Raw genomic sequence first — 22,094 nt, 5'->3', positions numbered from 1 at the left:
CTGCTGTGCAGGTTTTAGGAGTGGGGTGTGTGGGCATTGTATTTGCAGCTAGCAGTGTTGTGACAGTGCTGTGTATTTGTTCAGGGTCAAGTAGTTGAGGGTAGCCTTAAAATATTAATATAACACAATTAATGAAGCACAACTGATGTTACAAACTGAGAACCACACAGTGGATATATCCGATAGCTGCTATGACACCTCTCCTCTCTTTCGAATAATAAATTAAAAAAGCTTAAAGTCTTTAAATAAATGTTATATCATACTGTAATCTTTTAAAAGGTGCGTTATTATGTATTATAATGTCCTGTTGATATGAGTGTGTAAGTGTCTTTGTGTGTGCTCCCTACATGCAACTCCTTTTAAACAAGGACTGGATTGGAACAAATTACCCCCACTCTGTGTGTGTGTGTGTGTGTGTGTGTGTGTGTGTGTGTGTGTGTGTGGGTGTGTGTGTGTGTATGTGTGTGCATGTGTGTGTGTGTGTGTGTGTGTGTGTGTGTGTGTGTGTGTGTGTGTGTGTGTGTGTGTGTGTGTGTGTGTGTGCGTGCGTGCCTGTGTGTGTGTGTGTGTGTGTGTGGCAACACAAACAACAGCTGATGCTGTGGACAGGTGGACAGAAGGTCGCCATCCCCCATCAATGTGAGCGCAAAACATTTGAACACACACCAGGTATGTGTTAGCATGTTTATGTGGACACATATGGACACAGATCTCACATACACAGCATACTTAGCTGTGAAAGCAGGAGAAGTAAGTAAGTGTAATCAATGCGCACACCCACCCTTCTATCTGGTGTACCGAAAATCAGACGCAAAAAACTAAACAACAGCAAACGCCAGAGTAAAATTATGGTGTGACAGGAATCGATATTTAAGAATGGAGTATCGAAACAAAAAATGACAAAGCCATGTCTTCTGTCTTATGAAGCCGTCCGTAAAGCATATTTCTCGCCCTCCATCTTACAGCTGGCTGGCCGACAGGCAGACAAAGAGACACTACCGCAGTGTGAAAATAAACTGACGTAGCTGGCTTCTCCGTGGCTGAGATGTAGTCTGTGTGTGTGTGTGTGTGTGTGTGTGTGTGTGTGTGTGTGTGTGTGTGTGTGTGTGTGTGTGTGTGTGTGTGTGTGTGTGTGTGTGTTTATCCATGCTTTATAGATCAAAGTGCATCTGCATGTTACATTTTGGAGTGTGTTTGCAAGCACATGTACAGATGCTCCATGTGATTTTCTTGTTCGAGATGCATCAAGTTTGTTTACATGAATGTTCATTGCACTTATTCTATATGAATGTATGTTTACTTCATGCATTATGTTGACTTGCTTGTGTTTGTGTGTTTCAGGTGTACAGTGGGGATGTGCAGGTTCTCACTGTAGTAATCAGAATTTGAATTTTTTCATCTCACTGTTCGCTCCTCTTTCCTTCCCCGTTCTGTGTTTTTAATCTTTGTTTTATTCCATGTATGCAACACAACACCAAGTAAGATTCCTCGTATGCGTTAACCTACCTGGTAATGAACTTGTTTCTGATTCTGATTCCGTTCCTCACTCAGAACTTCATCCATCCCCCTCCTGTCCTTTCCTATCCTCTCCTACTATTCAACAATTCTGGTTTGTAAATAAAATTGAAGTGCTCAAATTTGAATGCGGATCTTTTTTTCTTGCCTTCTCTCTGGTTACCGACTAGACACACACAGAGGAAAATAAAAATACTGGTTTCTTCTTAGGGAAACAACACACATTCAGACAGAATACATTTAGAAATGTATACAAAACCTGCCTCCATCCAACACTTCATATCATTTTCATACAATATTAGTTATAGATACGCATACATTACACGTATGAAGAAAATACAAGCATTATTTTTGAGGGTGAAGTATTCCTTCACACAATCTGGCTACAAACACCTGATGATACCATGATATCCTTAGCTTGATTGGTGTTAGCTTCTAACCAATAATGCTAACGAGTAAATATACTGATACTTTCCCATTCCAGCAGAGTATTTCACACACAATAATATCAATCTTAAAAAACATTTTACTATGATGCAAAAGCTGAATCCTAGGAAAGTATACATACCGCAAGTCTTATTAATTATTAATAATAATTTGAAATGTGTGTGGTGCAGATGCTCACCTGTTTGAAGTTTGCTAGCAGTTTGGTGGGCTCTGTCTGTGTGATGGAGGCATGCAGAGGGCCAAGCCTTCACTATTTCACACAGACAGAACACAAAGGATAGGACATCAGCTTATCCTTAAATTCCCGTCAATTTAAAATAAATAAATCTAAAGGCAGGGAAAGATGGTAAAAATAGTCAACCATCTTTGGAGTGGGATGAAATTAGAAAGTAGTACAAAGTAGACAGAGAGAGGAGGTGAGGAGGAAAGAGAGAGACTAGAGACATGCTTGCACTACACTGGTCAACTTTCAACTTTGAGAACAGGAGCAACAGATGCACTGGTGGTGTATTGTGGAGGGTATTAGGGTGAGGGACACCCCAAAATCTCCCCCGCTGTGTGTATGCGTTTGTTTTTGTGTGTGAGTGTGACAGCAGGGAGCAGCTCAGCGCAGGACGCTGCACGCAGCAAGGGGCCATTAGACATGGTGGGGTGACCCACATAAAAGACACTCTCTCACACACTCACACACACACACACACACACACACACACACACACACACACACACACACACACACACACACACACACACACACACACACACACACACACACACACACACACACACACACACACACACACACACACACACACACACACACACACACACACACACACACACACACACACACACACACACACACACACACACACACACACACACAAGCATGAAACTTTCCTTTTTGCGGCCAATGTGCCATGAGAACCATAAAGCCGGGATTCTTTAGCATCGGGTTTAGCATGGCCATTGTCACACGGTTCTCACAGAGGTGGCAACTGCTGGACCAAAGAGCCCCAATGTATTCAGCACCAGTCCAACTAACTCTTTTCATTGGTGAAACGCGCTCCTTCTGCTCGGTCTTCTCAGTGAAAACATTCACTGTGTTTGTCTTCTGATGTTCTTTCATTTGAGTTGCCATTAAGTTTATAAAAGTATCAGCCCTTTTGTCATTAAAGGCTCATTTCTGTATTTCTGTCAGAATTGACTGATTTGTGGTGATATGATGTCGGGGAATATGGACTTTATTCCAACACACAACTTGCAACAGCACAACAAAGTACAGCTTCAACATCATTAATTAAAGCTTCTTTGACACAGTCACATCAGAGGAATTGTTCATAAAATTCACAGGCTTGGATTTTATTTTGTGAGAAATCTTGTTTTGCATTGGATTACATATTGTACAGGTTCTCCTGTTATTGTTTCCATCCCTGTACCTGTCCTTGCCCCAACGTTTTTCTAAAAACTCCTTTTTCACTCTTCATGTAATTTTTTCTCTCTCTGCAATGATCAGGCTCTTGGCATTTGTGAGGAAGTTTATAGCAGCTGATTGTGTTGTGTTTTATTCAACAACGTCTAAAACAGAGATGCAGAGATTCAGTTTCCCATCTAAATGATTAAAGCTATCAATGGAAACTCAATTAACGTCTGTGTTTTCAATGTAGCATTATTGCCAGTTCAGAATATAACAGATAAGATAATAAGATAAGGGGTACTTTATTGATCCCAAATTGGGAAATGTTTGTATACAAGACACAAGAGGACTCGAAAAGAACAAGCCAGGGTGGATCACATCCGTTCCAAAACATGCACCTCTGCAAGGAGAAAACATGACATTTTATAATCAAAATCAAATGTGATCAGTATCCAGTATATTGCTTTTGTTATGAATTCAAATTGTCAGTGTTCTCCGATAATGTATACCACATTGGATGTTTCTTTAGGTTTAGTTCTTTAACATTTCATCCAATAATGAGGCCACAATAGGGACTCGGTAAAGGCATTATATGTATTTTTTTCAATATCATCACAAGTGCTCTTAAACCACCTTGGTCTATACTTCTTTGGCTGATTAAAAATGTATATTTTGCAAGCCATGAAAAGCAAACCAGAATCTAAGTTCCATGTGTAGGAGCTATTACTTTGTTATATCAAGGTCTGATCTCTTTTGATTTTAGGAGCAGCTTATTATTTCCATAAGCTAATAGAAGAAAGTTATTATGTTCACTGAGGCTTAAAGTGCAAACTATTAAATACTCCAATGTAATATTAGTCTTTGAACAGTTTATTTGGTGCAAGCAAACTCATGAGAAACTCTACTCCCCATAATCTATTATTCATGAGGTAATATTTAATAGGTTGCTGCCCTCATAGTGATCTAGTAATGTATGTTTTTTCCTATATCTCCTGATATCAGAAATTGAGGTGCTTCACGATCTGCATAGCATTCAGCACCGTCCATCATTAGTATCTGTTCCGATATGAACAGTATGTGGCATATTTTCATTATGACAAGGCTAATTATTAATTTGAGTGAGCTGAGGCAGCATCAGGTTCTTCAGTAACTCCAACACAATGTTTTGTTTTGTTTTAAATCTTGAGCCATGTTTTTTTTCTATCAGATAATTACAATTTGGCTGCACAGCTCCACTTCCTCACAGTGCTTCACAGCAGACAGATTGTTGAGTTGCTGTTGGCCTGCAGTTCTGAAACTCTCCCTTTTTCATTATCCTTATCTCTCCATATCTCTCTCTCCTGCCCCCACAACACACACACACACACACACACACACACACACACACACACACACACACACACACACACACACACACACACACACACACACACACACACACACACACACACACACACACACACACACACACACACACACACACACACACACACACACACACACAGTCACACACACACACACACACACACTCATATACATTGCCAGAGGGATTTGCTGCAGCTAGGCAGAGCGTGCTTATGTTTGTGTGTGTCTGTGTGTATGAGTACATGCACAGCGGGGAGTTGCCAATTACAGCAGTGATTAAAACCCAGTAGTGTGGAAAGAGAGAAGAAGAGAGATGGAGAGCAGGAGAGGGAGGAGGAAGAAAGAAAAAATGGGACAGACAGACAGACAAGGACACAAACATGTTCCGATATGCAGACTTCTCCATAAACTACAGACTTGTATTAAGGAAAATGGGCTTCGCAATTTTCGTGTGAAACGTAAAATATCCATAAACAAAATAATCACCATCATTATTGTAAGTAGGATAATAGCAGATAATGCATTTTGTCAGGAAAATAAAGTCCATCGAAGGCCACTTTGATAGCAACAGTCACTACCTGGACATTACACTTATTTTATGGGAACCTTAGTAGAGAGATACATGACATGGTATTAATGTGAGATACAAGCCATATAGAAACTCTCCTTTAGTATAGTCCACAGAATCCAACACTGGGCTTGAGTTCAGCCACAGATCCAACAGCACTTCTCCCCATTTAACTATGACCTGTTTGCCTGCCTTAACCATGGAGAATTAGCTTCATGTGGCTTATGTTCCCAGAAGACAAAGGGAGTGAGATCCCTTGTTACAATTGAGGAGAAATAGTGAATGTATGAGAGACACACAGAATGACAACAGGGGTTGACACCAAAATAGCTTTCCCTTGCAGGACTGTTTAATTGTTAGGATGTTTCACCTTCCAGAAGCAGAGGATGAACTACATGCCATAAGCTAGGGCCTGTGTGAGAGCATATGAGGATGTTAGATGAGAGAAGACATGCAGGGAAATAAAAGCAAATGAATGAGACAAAGATTAGATATAGAACAGGAGGAAGTGGAGAGAAAAGGCAAAGTAAGTATTAATGTGCATACGTAAATAATGCTATGATGAGAAACCTGATACTCGACAGAGAATACAGGCATTATTACGTTAATCAGAATAAAAGGAATATGAGTTCTGTATCATGTATGTTTTACTGTTTTGCCATGTAATACATTTGAAGTGGTCTTAGGTTTCTTTACAATGCACACATTTGTGGACAAACATGATGCCTTATTTACTATGAATGCAAGAGTAAAGGCTTTTCACAGTGACATCATAGGTTAGATCACATGGTGTCTTTCTTGAAACTATACAAGACCCTGTTCATGTTCACATGTCAACAGAACTGTGAATCTATCCATTATTCCTCCAACTGTGCGATTTAAGGCTACTTAAACTATTCCTAAGTCCTAGCCCGAAAATGCGGGCGGCTGAAACACTAAGATGAAACGAATCAATCACCAGTTTGCTCCGTGCAGGGTTGGACAGACGTAACCAACACGTTTCCTCAACTTCTGACATGAAGTCACATTCTGTATTTGTGTCATGTCAGATTTACCATAAATACAAGCTCCCCGCTGAGAAGAGGCATTTACGTCCGCCTTGTGGTGTACTTACAAGCAAGGGATATATGTGGTGTTTTTTTGGCGGGCTTAGAAATCTCTCTGCATCATAAATTGAAAACATGTGTTGACATGGGATGCACACATTGAAATAAATCCACTAATGTTGACTTTCAAGTGAGTTAAACTACTACTTACACTCACAGTAACAGAATCAAGTTATAAAAAGGGAGAACATCTGCTGTTGTGTGTTTAGACTTCCATGGTTTGTGGTAGATTTTAAATAGCAACATTCAAAGTTAAGCACAAAAAAAGTTATACAAATAAAATTATACCCTATATCAACAAAAATAACAACTACGTTAACAATTATTCTTGGACACATATTTCAGAATGTGTTCAAACAGTTATATTGTCTTTTTAGATGGCTCAGTTGAATAGTCAATTCTGATTGTTCAATATGGAGATCTAGAGGTTGTGAATTTTCGCTAACAGACCGCTGCTAAGGAAAACAGATTGTTGCTAAGGAGGATCAAGGGTTTATGTAGGGTCATATCAAAGTGCAGATTTTAATTAATCACTGCCTCGCTACATTATCCCTTATATTTCAAAAATGTAAGTGCAAGTTTAGCAGCTAGCTAACACTCAATCATTAGAAAGGAATAACAACAAAGAGAACCGTGCAGCAAAAATTAACACATGATCACATGCAATTCTTCCTGCCTGCATGGTTGGCTGCATATTCTTACACTTGGATGAGGTTAGAGAACAGTTGCTGTTGGCTAAAAACCTTTTATCTCCAATAAGATCAACGTTCATACCCCAAAACCCATCATTATAACTGGGAACCTCTAGATTTGAAAAACAAAATCTCAAAAAACAACAGCTAAGTAAGCTTTCTTTCAATGCCTTGCTCATGGACCCTTCCTAGGTTGTATTGACTATTGATTGTCCGAACGGAAACATGCTCTTTGTCAACGTTTACCGGTGAAACGCGGCAGTACGGCCGATCAGACGGACAGAATGGTTCGTAAACACATTTTAAATACAAAGTTGATATTTTGAACCTCAAAGCTGAATCCAAATTCCTTGATTTATTTTGATTCATCATATCGAAAGCCAGGCTGCCTGTTTCTAATGAAGCCAGCGGACAGTTTGATGTTTGTGTGTGTTTGGTGTGTGTGTCTGCAGAGTGGCAGGTGAGTGAGCTATCTGCAGCGCTCACACACTCACCCCCTGCTGTGTTTAATCAATACCATTCTGAATTCAAGCCTACACACACACACACACACACACACACACACACACACACACACACACACACACACACACACACACACACACACACACACACACACACACACACACACACACACACACACACACACACACACACACACACACACACACACACACACACACACACACACACACACACACACACACACACACACACACACACACACACACACACACACACCTTGCAATATCTTTCAAGACACCAAGGGAATACTAAGCATGAGCAACTTCATACTCCTCCGCGGCATATAAACAGCACGCACACGCACGCACACGCACACACACACACACACACACACACACACACACACACACACACACACACACACACACACACACACACACACACACACACACACACACACACACACACACACACACACACACAGAGTGTGAATGTGTGTATTTTCTTGTGCTATTGCTTTTGTTTTTGTGTGTGTCCATAATTAATTCCAGTCCATCCTGTCCACTGGGAGAGTGGAATATCAAGATTGAGCACGAGATGTGAGTGTGTGTGTGTGTGTGTGTGTGTGTGTGTGTGTGTGTGTGTGTGTGTGTGTGTGTGTGTGTGTGTGTGTTTGTGTGTGTGTGTGTGTGTGTGTGGGTGTATAGTGAAGCTTCTCAATAGAATTCAGTCAGAGCAGCGATCGAATCGATTCAAGTTCATCCAGGATGGAGAGGGGTGGGGGGATGAAGAGTAAAAAACAATAAAATAGGGAGAATAACATAATGTTAATCTGATGATAAACACCTGTTTTTATTTGTTTACGAATATCATTTTACTTTATAGTCTGGCTGCATTAAAGCTGCATTGCTAGAAGGCGGATATTGAGAGCAGGAGGATTAGTTTTTTCACTTTTTGCCCATCAACTCTTTGGATTGAAATCGCTACGGTTTCCCAACACTCAATATAAAAATATGTTGAACCTCAACACCCGTAAACCAAAACGAAAACTTACCCAAACATTAAACTAAGTTTGTAAAATTTAAACATTTGGAAATAAAAACTATCTGCTATCTTTTGGTGTATTTTTATTAAATTAAACAGTGGATCATAGGACTCAGGATGTAAATATGAAGGTCACTGAAGGCTTTCAGTTTTTTTATGCATGACTCCTTCAATGTTTCTGTATTTTTGTACAGTGTCAGCAAGCAACAATCACGAGGAAAGTGATGGGGGTTTTATGCATCAAAGGTCATGCGGTGGTTTGTGATGGGAAACACCACAAACCAAACAAGAAGTCAAACCTCACCACTACTCCTGCTTCCTCTTTTATGTATTCATTATCATTTTTTTCTTTTAACACATGCCATTGTTTAGTTGGTTATTGACCTTGGTCTTAGAATGTAGCAAGTTGATTTCCTATCTGTATTTAGGAATGCAACATCCTGTGAAAATGTTTTTTGAGCAAAGAAAATAACCAGGATAATATAAACAAATTCACCAGATTCATAGAGTTGAATGTAGATATAGCTAATCATTCCAACAATTAAACAGCATGGAAAAAGTATGAAGCATTCTTGTTTTATCAGGATAGAAAAATCTAATTTTGTGTGCTTTGGTAAAGAATCCCATTTTAAAACTTTGGCGAAATGATAATAAATGTATGTTAACACATGTTTGTATATTAAATAGTTTAACCCAGTGTTTGTTTTTGATAAAAATAAATGTGTAATATATTTGGTAAGATTTAATTGTTCACAAGCCTTACTATTTTGGCTTTTAAACATAATGTTTCACAAGCTCATATTGGATGGATTTGTAATAATAAATTACTTTTTAGGATCAAAGTAGAAAGCAGTAGGTTGCAATCAATTAATATGGCTGCTAAAAATCCTGGGGGCTCACAGTCAGAGGTGTTTGGTTTTCCGAGTATAATTCTGAGTCACAAGCTATTTACGAGATGTTTTCGAAGCCTGCCCATCCCGTACCTGCTTTCTATCTCCACTGTGTAAAAATAACTGATGTTAGAAAAAAACTCTGGAATCGGGCCGCTTCGAGATAATTAAGGCAAATACGAAGTCAGTGTTTTCACCAGTCACACTTTTCCCCCCCTTTTCTGTCCCTTCTGACACCTTGCTCCCCCCCTTAACACACCGTTCCTGCAGCCCACCTCACACACACACATACACACACGTTACCATCACCACCATGAACCAGCTCCCCTGCTGTGAGAGCAAACACTCATCGCACATGATCACCATGACGATATGGAAATATGAATTATGCATAAAGGCCGCCTCGCCTGGCTGTGGGTACAAAGCCGTGTGGATGATATTCTCCTTTCAAATGATATGGGAAATATCCCCTTAGTCTTAATAATATAATAATATATTCTACCGCATTATTCTCCGCTGTGTTACTGTCGTAGATTTGTGATTGGTTACGTGCTCCACACGTTAAACACCCCCATACGTGCCGATCATGGAACCATTAACAAATTAAATTCTGAAAACACTGCATTGTGCGCTTAATAATAACATTAACATAAATGATGAAAGATTGTATTCATACTCAGCCCTAATCACAGAAACACAGAACAAATTCCAGCACTGCCCTTTAAGAAGTGTTACAGCTGTGGGGGTGAATTAAATTATTTTATGCTGACTTTTGCCTTTCTTAATGTTTTTCATTGTGTCACTCCAAGGTCACAGTGCAATTAAACAGCCTCACAAAGAGAGTGCATAATAGGCGTGCACAAGTGTAACACAAAGTCAATATGTTGTCTATTGTTTATGAAATTAAGTTCAAATTGTGTTATAGGCAGTCTTTCCATTAGCACAGTATTAAAGGATCCAGACAGTGTGACAGTATGAAACAGCTCTCTGCCTCCAAATTCTGGCACGAGCAATCTATCTAACACACTGGCTATTATTAGATTGTTTGTCTAATACAAATTTGACGTTGAGATTATTGAAGTAGCAACAGATCCAGTGTTGACAGGCAGACAAAAAAAAGGGTCTGGGTATATTTGCCAAGAAAAAGGCAGTTACTGGAAGTGAAAATAAAACAGAAGAGGCCCAGAGAGAATCTGAAACACAGAGGTATACAACAGGCTCAGTTAAACATGGCCGACTGGAGGTTACATTAGCAGTTATACAGTAGGTGGGCAGAATAGTTTGGTATGAACAAATGGCCGACCATGACTCCAACATATAAACAAAAGCTGTTCTTTTTTATTTGGCAGCATCCAGACATATTATGATAGTATATTAGCTCAAGTAAAAATGTGTATCCCATTCACCCTGCAGTCACAAATGACCATAATACTCTTATTTCATACTTTTGAATCAAACAAAAATAATAAATGCAATCATTTCTGACACCCCTCTCACAGGACATAATAATATTAATAACTATTCACACTGTCTATTTAAACCACTGTAGCCATAATCCCTGTAAATATGAAACTAGATATATGTTGAAGCATAAGTAAAACATACCGATCTCAATGACATTAAGCGGTTGAAATTAGTTTTCGTAATTTTTAACTCAATTCTACATACAGCAGGTCAGATGAGAGTTGTTTTAAATGTCAAACCCATTTGAGATCTAAAGGAAGAAAATGGACTTCCTGAAAGCTTCAGACTGACAGTAAATGTAGCTACTGTAAGATGCACAGTGGATAAGCTCTTGATTTTTAAACTAAAATAAAGATGTACAACTTGGATGATGAATTACTCGTTCGTCCTGTCAAATGCTTACTAATAAAATTAAAATAAATGCTATACAATTCAAATATTGTTTAAAACAACAAGGGTAGATTATTTCATTGTAAACAGTGCAGATTTAAATCAGGGTTAATCAAAATGTCAGGGCAATTATACAATCATTATCCAATTATAAGTTAACTAATGCTGCTCTTTAGAATTATATATATTCATTTTACAATGATATTAAGTTTTGTGAAATACTCACCACATTTTAAACACAGCATGTCTGCCAGCTTTATTTATCAAAACATTTAGTTAATAAAGCACTGCTTATGGATTTTTAAAGTTTAATTTCTTTATATATTATATTAATGTCACTCATCGGTGCCATTAACCAAAACTCGTTTGAACATTAAACATGTGAGTTGTCAAAAACGCAGGGCCTCGTTTTTAATGCAGTAGATTTGAATTCATATGGCAATTTCTATATGTTTTTCTACATACATTTGTGTATAATTGTGTGGCATTTGCACTAATTTGACGTTCTTGGGCCCTTAATACCATACCTTAAGCCTGTCTTATTATTTACTCAGTGTGGCAGAGTTTAGCTCAGCACTAAGCAGAGATGACAGATGTGTGTGCTCCCGTGTGTGTGTGTGTGTGTGTGTGTGTGTGTGTGTGTGTGTGTGTGTGTGTGTGTGTGTGTGTGTGTGTGTGTGTGTGTGTGTGTGTTTGTGTGCTCCTGTGTGTGTGTCATTTTGGTAAAGGTGCACCGTTGCTGACGTCCCCACAACTGTCTGCTGACACCTTCTCAGTATGTAAGAACCATCTCCCCCTGCATTATTTAAAGGTAGAGAGGAAGACACAGACAGGTCGGGGGGGAGGGAGAGATTCAGGTATCCTTCAGCAACGTACCTCTACAGTGTGTCTGAGTTATGAACCAATGCAAAACTTGAGTAATTACAGAACTCTCTTCCTCCGTGTCTCTCTTTCTTCATTTCCCAGGTGCTTTTCCTTCTCTCCTCTTCCACTCTTTCTATTTTTTTCTCCACCACATCTCTCCCCCCCCTCCTTCCTGCTAGAGCTAACAACATGCCAGAATAAAAATGATTAGCACAGTGGAGAGCGGAGAGCCGCAGTCTGCTGTGGATGTGACACACACTGCACAGAGAGCAGAGACAGGGTGTGACTGTAATGATACAGGGCAGCACAGCGACTCAGTGGTTAGCTCATTTAGCAAGTTTGAGAGTGGAGTATGCACGACCCCCCCTCTGTGTTCACCGGGGCTTTCTCCCAAAACCCAAACATACAGAGGTCGGGGGGATTGAAGCGTCTAAGTTGCCCCTGAGTGCGACTGTTTGTCTATCCATATTCACCATACGATGCACTGGCAACCTGCTTTTGGAGTTTCCTTTTCGTTGGCTCAATGCATGCTGGGAAAGCCTCAAGTCCCTGCCCCCCTCCACTGAGTCTGTGAATAGAAGTAAGGCAGAAGAAAAGATGCAGTAATCGCAATAATGTATCATCGCCTTAAGTTAAAACGTGTTTCAATCCCTGAAATATACGTTCATTTCTGAGTTAAGTAACTGAAAGCTGTTTTCCCTCTTCAGTAAATACTGATTTAAATACTGCAATCGTATTTTGTCAGAACTTCATCGCTACGGTTTTTCTATGGCTCCGCCTAAAATACTGCGAATGTTATTCTGTGCGTCATTCATTGGTTAGCATTCATGCGATGCACACTCCCACAATTCTCCTCACATAACCCCGGTCCATGTTTAAATTTAAAGAGGGGAACACATCGAATCCCATCTCAGAGGGTTTTACAAAGCTACACGATGCAATAAGAAAATAAGAAGGAGACACACAAACAAGAATCGCAATGTTAAAGGAAAGATTCATGAAGTCGGACCTTTCGCCCAAGAAAAATAAGAACAAAACTATCATTGGGAAAATAATAATAGAACAAAAAGCTTGAAGTCTTATCAATTGAGACCGATGATGAATTAAAGATTAATCAGAAGACTGATCATGATACGGCTGAATATTTGACAAAGCACAACTCAGAAACAATATTGCATATAAAGAAAACAAACATTGATAATGACAATAAGCAATCTCAAGTAACCTAAGAAAAAGTCTGTCTTTAGAAGAAGAGAGGGTAATTCTAAATGAGATTTAAAAAATAAAGACGGACAAAGAATGAGAGAGAAAAACAGAGACTTTTGACAGAACGAAGGACTGCAGTTAAAGATGGACGAGAGGGTGGAGGCAGAGGGAGGGAGAGCGGAGAGGTTTAAGGCCGGTGTGAAAGCCAGCAGGTCACAGAGGTTCCCTTTGAATTTAGAACAAACCACAAACAGTGAATGTCTCCTCCAACAGGCTGAATGACTGATTATAATGGCTGCCTGTTTCGATCTCGTCCCGGCCAGCCTCTCGGCACTGCTTTCTTTTAAGAGTGCTGTGACTAGTGAGCTAACATGTGGGCAGGCCTACCATTTACAATTACAATTTAGGCATTTAGCTGACGCCCTTATCCAAAGCGCCTAACAATAAGGGCAGCAATAGAGAAGGCTGTGAGTTCTGTGATCCTCAGCAGCCTGTAAACACTCACTGTGGAGAACTTCTAAACAGGTGCAGTCAAATGACCAAAATCAATATCAACTTGAAAACAAGAAACAACGTGATGTTACACTCAGGGGCGCCGTGAAAAGTTAGGACGATTCTAGGGGCCCGTGACTGACAGGGGCCCCAAACATTTTTAGAACATTAAGAACAAATGTTTAAGTAACCTTTCATCAATGATCAACAATTGACATTACTATAACGTTAAATTGATAATGTAATCACTAAACTTACGATTAATTTCACTTTTTTTCTTCCAAAAGTTAATTATCCAAAGCCTCTGTACACCCCCCTCTATTTACATGTAATAGTTTGGTCCTGCCTCTAAACGCTGTGCGGCACCGCACTTTCTAGCAGAGAGTGAGAGCATGTGAGGAGGGATGCTAGTACTTACGTGTGTACGATGTCTCAACGACTAACAAAGTCAGGCTTTCAAAAAGAAAAGAAAGGAGAGAAAGACAAGAGAGCGACAGCATGTCACCCAATTTTTCAAAAGAAAAGGTGGGTGTGGTCCATGAGTGGTGGAAATTAGTCTGTTAGCTAAGCTTAGTCCATTGTAAATAATAATTGTAATGTTTTGCTGACATTAAGTACTGTTAATATCTTCACAGAAAATGCTGAGGTTTTTCATTTCACTCCTCTTTTAGCTGACATTTAATAAATGCAGGTACATTTTTAGCAGCTATTCATACTAAATCAGTTGTCCCTCCCCCTGGTGCCAGGACCAACAGATCCATCTCTAGGCTCAGCAGCCCCCCCATAAGGCTGTGCAGTCTTGCCATGCTGTCCATTGAAAGCCAGTTGGCTAGAAAGCTGGACTTCAAGGACTTGATCAGTGACTTTGCCTGTAAGAAGGCTAGGCGCTGGGCTCTTGGTGAGTAAGGCTGAGCAAGGGCTCGTGATAACTGTTGAAGGGCAAGGCTATGGTAACGATATTGGATCACTACACACAAGATGCATGATGAGAAAAAGACAGAACAGGTAATAGGCTCTGATTTAGCACCACCATCAGGCCTTTTCACTTCCATTTCTGTTTTGTTGTCCATTTACACTTAAATACCCGCTTATTTTGTAGTTGGTATGTATATTTAATTAAAAATCTGCTGCTTATGTTATTTTTTTTGTTATAGAATTTTATAAATGATAATATTGGTGTTAATGTTCACTTTATTTTAATTTAAGAGGTCATTATTTTGATTTATGAATGTTCCATTGAAAAATGTTATTAAAAAGGCATGTACACCATAAAAGATGACTATTGAGATCTATTGTCAGGAATGTTAGTGTTATATCAAATAGTGAATTCTACTGCAGTAGAACGTTGCAGTAGAATTTGCAGTCTGCAGTGTTATATGTTCACCGCTCAGTGTCAGTCAATATTGTGCGGTTAGTATTGGACTACAAGATAGATACAAGCTTGTACAGGTAGAGTTATTTAAAGCATAAATGAGTGGGTTGGGTTCTGGAGGTGTGGTTACAGCATTGTGCTTGGTTGGCGTGGCCTGTGCCTGGTGGTGGGGCCCAATGTGATATCTTTTCATGGGGCCCAAAATCCCTGGCGGCGCCCCTGGCTACACTGTGTTAATACAGCTACTTTATTTCAAATCCAAAAAACCTTATAATCACCCCAGATATATTATACACTATGTATATATATATATATATATATTTAAAAAGCAATCAAACAGATCAGATTGACAGCACAGATTGTCTTGTATTTGCATAATGATATAGTTAATAGTGACTTTCATTTATACATAGTATTATATGGTTAGTGATTTCTTTTTGACAAATTATTAGTAATGTTGAAATTTGGTCCTCATTCAGATTCAGTTCAGGATTACGGGGAGGTAAGCACTTAAACACTGTTGTCTTATGTTTTTATGTTTGAGTGTCACATGTAGTGATATTAAAACATATCATTCAGATTTCAGATATTTACAGTCACTTTGGATAAAAGAATTAGCTTTGACACTGACCTATTAGGAAATAATGACACTCACTAAACAAGGTTAGGACAAGGTCAAGCTGCATTAACACTGAGCACTCAACCTAGTCTGCACAGCATTTTGATTCTTAACTCCATCTTTAAGCATCTAACCAGCATTAAAGTAATTCCTAATATGAAGCATTAGAGATTACCAATCCCTAACACCCTGTCTCCTATTGCTAATAGTGTGTGCTGCAGCATGGCAGTTCACACTCTTTGCAGTAACTATAACACTCGAGTCGTTACCCTTCCTGCTGTCTACTACATAATATACTCATTATATAGCTTGAAAACAGAAGCTCAATTACATCAATCTTTCCACTGACTAAATAGAAAACTGATGATCCCTATGGGAGCGTTTTATTTAATAAAAATAAAAAGGTTGTGATGTTGACCACCTGTAATAATATGTGGTGTCCAAACACTAACATGTAGAGGTGAAGTCTTATTTCACTAACAATGAGAGTATAGTGCACAGCAAAACTATACAGATCTAAGAGACCTAACATGGCAATGACCCACTAAATCTCACACACACACACATACACACACACGCACACACACACACGCACACACACACACGCGCACGCACGCACGCACGCACGCACGCACACAGACACACACACACACACCGTAATTTATCGGCCAGTAACACTGCAAACTAATCCCATAACTGTGATGAGCAAATCTTATCATCACCAGCAAATTCAAAAAGAAGCATAAATGTAAAATTCCTTAAATAATAGAGAACTAGATAAAAACAGATAACCTGAATAAATGACACGCATCAGAATAATAATTAAATTATAATAATCCAAAATTGGTCTGTTTTTTGCATGAATGTCAACAGTTGTTCACTTAAAGAAATCCTCCTCTAAAAAAGTGTTCCTAACCAGACTTGAATGCGTCAATGATTGGCCACAGGATGTTTGTGTCTCCGCCCTTTTTTCATTGTATATACCTGTTGTTTTGTTTGTGTGATTTGTGTATGTTGCCATAAAAGCGAGACTAGTAGCATGAACTGAATGATAGAAACACTCTGACCCATGGCATATTAAAGGGTTCATATGATTACCATTAGGGTATTATTAAGGTATCCTTTCAGCAATCTGATGACACAAATTAAAGAATTATTAATTAAGGAGTATAGGATGTAAAATAAACTCAATAATAAAATCATTGTTATGACTTCAGGAAAAGATAAACATTATAATGACTTATTTTAAACCCTTTATATTTATAACCCTCTACTAGTAAACCAATCGAGCAATGCTCGAGTGTCGGCCCATGCTAATGCACTGTACTCACCACATTTCAAATGTATAAGATAATATTGATTACACCTAATCATAAAGACAGTTTTGATATTTAAAATGCACTAACATTTAGCATTACTGCACATTTCAATATTAGTGCATTTTTTAATAAAAAACATAAAATTACAATATAATAAGGAAACCACATTTTAAAACGAGAAACTCATTTTAGATGTATTTTTTTAGTCTCTTAGAGCTACATTCTTAGAGCTCCTGTAAACATTCACAAGATGTGTTTTTTTTTTGTAAGCCCACAAAACATCAGAAGAGAGATTAAAAGCAAACAGAGCAGGTACTCACTCAGGTAGATGTAGAAATAGCCTCCAAACACATCTCTAAAATGCAGAAGTCTGTCTACTATCCTTTCAGGGTGCAAGCTAGCTGCCTTGGCCCTGGCTGGGCGTTATTTGTGAGCCAAATCCTTAAAGAACAAGAAGCTTTCTCTGTGCTTAAACCTGCCGACAGACAGGGGGCTTTGAAGGCCCCCAACCGAGCTCTGCACAGGGCTTTGAAGCCAACCGAAAACTCTGCTATGGGACTAAATGAAAGCGAAGAAGAAGGGAAAGTTCTAAAAGAGGCAGAGAAACATTGAGCACTGTTGCTTTTCACTCTGCTGGTTCGGGGTTCTGAGTTTGTGTAGTGTGAGGATTAATTTGTTACTTTAACAGATATTTGTGAGGTCAGTATTGTGACACTGCAGTTTGTTTCTCTGTGTTATAGTATATTTTCTTTTAATTCTCAGACACAATTCATTGTTATCATGTATGTTATTAACAGGATTATTAAATACCATCAAATCCATTTAAAAAACATCACATTACAACAGCTTAACTGTTACAAGTATTTCTTAACACATGTCCAGCCAATAAGACACAATTGCAGCACATTTGTGCATTTTTTTGATACTGATAGGAAAGAAATCATGATTCTACTTTAATTTTTTTATTGTTTATGTTGATCCAATATGAAATATGTGTGCCATATAATTTGTGTCTTTTCTCACTGAAAAGCCATGGGGGACAGCATAATAATTGTATTGGTTTATGAGGAGCTAAATGACTGATATTAGCGTGCTTGAGCATCTGTGATCAGGCCAAACAGGGAAATAAGAAATGCTTTTATGCATTATGTTAAAGTCATACAATCATTTTTGTTATTCATGGTACATTTCTGAAATGTTATTGCTGTATTATACTGACTGGAAATCTTTCCTGTGTTTGCCACAGATTTAGACTTTTATATCAAATAAAAAACGTGTGCTCAGACTCAGAGGGCCACATTTAGTCATATAATACTGAAAACATAATGGCAACAATAAGATTGTCAAATAGCTTCTTCTGAATTGCTTTTTTCATATATTGTTCATTTATTAATTTCCAAATTTATCTCGAGTATGGTTGCTTACAGCGATAATCTATTCATCAATCTAATTGGCATCTCCTATAATTTTTTGGTACAAATAATACACATTTGAATTGGCTACAGGCTATGCCAGTAATAGGATTACATTTTTTCCAAGATATATTAATAAATGTAATGGGGTTGTTTTTTATCGAAGCATTTTGATATTTTAACATGAAGTGCTATGTTTATTATATTTATTTTTTATTTAAAGAGATCTATCTCGCAGAATTTTGCACAATATATCATAACGTTTCATTATCAAACTTGAAGCTAGAATTTGACTGTTTATGGTAAATTGAATAGTTTTATGGTGCATGCGTGGCAGAGTAAACAGTGGCTTTGTTATGTGAGTAGCTAAGTTGTGTTGATCAATGCTGTAACCTTGATGTCTGAACTTCAGCTTTGAAAATCAACTCTGGTGCCAAGAAGCATCCATGAACCCTCATTGCCATGGAGCTTTTTTGTGTCACTCCAGCCTAATTAATTATCAGAAAAACACACACCACCTATCTAAGCTGAAGCTGTACTCTCGGGATGCTGCAGCAGATTCTTTTTTTTGGCTCACATCTGCAATCAGAGCACCCGCTCTGGACTCTCGGAAAAGCATTAATCACTTTCTCCTTCTTTCTCTCCCCGTCTTTCTCTTTTCAACAAGTCCTTTAGAAGCACACAAACCATCTCCAGCAGACAAAACCGTGGACAAGCCTCTGTGATGTCCTGACTCATTCTGCTCCTCTCCAAAGCCTTGGGGCCGACGCACTGGGACCCAAAACCAACACACACATAATGGGGCCTTGTTGGAGCCGCCTTAATGTTTCTAATGTTATGTAAATGAGGAGGGAAGAGGGCAGGAAAGGAGAAGAGAGGAGCAGAGCGGAGGAGGAGGCAGTGGGAGTGTTTGTGTGTCCGAGGAGGCCGCTAAGCTCCCATTACCAGGGGATTAGGCAAATGCTGCCGTTGTATCGATGCTGGTTCGACAGCGAACCGCCAACCCTAATCCCCTCCTCTCTTCTCCTTCCGACAACGCCTCCTTTTACGCCTCCTCTCCTCCTCTTTCCAACAATGGTGTGTTAAAAATCTTCACACAACTTTCTGGAATTCAACTTTTCAACTTGTCTCCTCAGCCATGCATATCAACTCACTCTCATACTCACAAACACTAGCAGAATTACTTGGTTTGCAGCCAGAGTAAATGTGTCTGTTCATTGATTTCTCTGACATGGTATGTGTGTGTGTGTACGTGTGTATGTGTGTGTGTGTGAGAGAGAAGTGATCAATATTGAAAGCAAGAGGGTGTCTTTCTCTTGTGCCTGTGATGTGTTTGCCTGGAGCCTCAGAGTACAGCTTTAACCTACCGGCTTCTGAACGCATCAGCTCTTCAGTTCACCACTCCTCAGACTCCGGGCAGGCGATGGAGAGCCGGTCTCTGGATGCTGCTCACCGGTCCCTAGGTGCACTGGTGGCTCCTTTAAAGCGATTCTTAAGACATCTTTCTGTTTATCCTCCTGCAGTGACACAGTTCAGAAAGAGGGGGGAACATTAGGGATAGAGCACATTATTTTCAATTTATAGGTATAACCAGTTTGCTTTAAACTTTCTCTGTTTTTCTAGACCAGGGGTGCCCACACTTTTTTGGCTGGTGAGCTACTTTTGAAATGACCAGCTAACCGAGGTCTACCAACCAAAAATAAAATCCCAAATTGCAAGGGTTGCTGAATAACACGTTTTATTTTTACATGGGATAACTACAATAGGGCTGCAACAAACGACTCATTTGATTATCGATTAATCTACAGATTAATGAAACGATTAATCGACTATTCGGACTATTACTGTGTGCCTTGCGCAATTTCTCAAACGCTCTTATTTAGCCATCAACTTTTAGATTTAGTTTGAGGTTGTTTTAGGCATGTGGAAACTAACAATGAAGACAATAAAGATCAATACTTGATTCAAAAATACATATATTATTAAATTAACTTAACAAGTTGTGAACAAAATTAACATTGCTTTTTATTTTAATTAAATAAATAATATTTCACATCAAAAGAAACAACAATGTTTTAACAAATCTTATTAAATAATCTGATGACAGAACTGTAAACAGAATAGCTGAAACTTTAACAAAATAAATAACTCAGTTACCTCTAATCATTAACCCATGTTTGTATAATTGAGTTAACTCCGTGTGTTGCTGCTAGCATACATAACACCTGACGTGGAAACGTGACTCGTGGATGGGGCTACAGAGCTACTAGAAAGACAGTCGAACCCGGTGCATTCCTCCGTCTGAATGTGGTGCACTTTTGCTAAATGTTTAGACAAATTGCTCGTGTTACCGCCCTTACATGCTAAACACTTTTGGTGACGAGCATTGTCCACCTCAAGACGGGTAACATGTAACCACACCTTGGAGCGCTTCTCTCCACCATCTCCTCCGTGTGTTGATGCATGTAGCAGATGCGTGTGTGTAAACTGCCCCGCCCCCTTGCAAACAGACGGGGGAGAGAGATCTCTTCTGGATTGGAAAGATAGAAAATACACCGACCATAGACGCATTTGTTTGTCTTTTTGCATTTTAGAAACGAGTTGGCGACACTAAGACTAAGAGATAATGTTTGTGTAGCAATAATACATGACCTTTCTCTTTCTCAACTCGCTACTCGGAGGGAAGTCGCTGTCATATGCCTTGTGAACACTCCGATAATGCCTCTCCACGTTACCTTTCTTTGGCAGAGCGATGCTTGCTTTACAAATAAGGCAAATAACCTTTGAATGTGACATCACAAAAAAAGATTCTCCCTCTCATTCTGTGTGGAAGTGGTATGTCTTTAGCTTTTTGCTCGTTCCCGCACTCATTTTGTTGTTTGTCTCTCCCGGCACTTGACTGATTTTGTATCGCTTTGCATTCTGGGTTAAAAGACTGGAAAGCAATAGGTCGCTTTTTCTGTCAATCAAGTCAACTCCTGAATTAAGTGGCAGGGAGGCCAAGGGAGGAGGGATCAAAACCTGTTTTGTCTATTTTAACGGAGCTGGATTTTTTTTAATTTATGAATGACTCGCGATCTACCAGCATTGCCCCTCGACGTACTGGGCACCTCTGTAAGACTTAATCATTAATTTAACAATGCAGAAAATCATGTAAAAATGATTAATTATTCAATTTTTTATGATATATTAACTGGCTGTTAAATAATAATTTACCATGTTTTCATACATGTCTTGTGAAACATATCAAACTTAATCTACATGTCTCAGATGACGTGACTCACAACTCTAAAGCACAAAAGATCCAAATAAAGAACCGATTAATCTCTGCGTGTGTTATTACTAACTACTCAACACCCAGGCTGAATAATGTCATCAAGAAGTGAGAAAGCTATTCTGAGACAAACTATCTGTGTGATGTTTGTGTGCCCCTGAGTGTGTGTTTCT

General features: G+C 39.0%; 1 long non-coding RNA gene across 1 annotated transcript in view; it reads right to left on the bottom strand.

The window, feature by feature from the left end:
- The window catches only part of LOC307013716, a 30,924-nt gene extending 9,198 nt beyond the window's left edge, over nucleotides 1–21,726 (bottom strand). Inside the window, exons 1-2 of the long non-coding RNA XR_013801027.1 lie at nucleotides 21,383–21,726; nucleotides 20,015–20,164 (exon numbers count right to left, since the gene is read on the bottom strand). This is a non-coding gene — a long non-coding RNA (uncharacterized lncRNA). The remainder of the gene's footprint in view (nucleotides 1–20,014; nucleotides 20,165–21,382) is intronic.
- Nucleotides 21,727–22,094: the final 368 nt, after the last annotated feature.

This window comes from Notothenia rossii (genome assembly GCF_949606895.1).
Source record: "Notothenia rossii genome assembly, chromosome: 7".
NCBI classification, from domain to species: Eukaryota; Metazoa; Chordata; class Actinopteri; order Perciformes; family Nototheniidae; genus Notothenia; species Notothenia rossii.
Note: the sequence above shows the minus strand (reverse complement) of the source record. Positions and strands in the feature narration are given on the sequence as shown.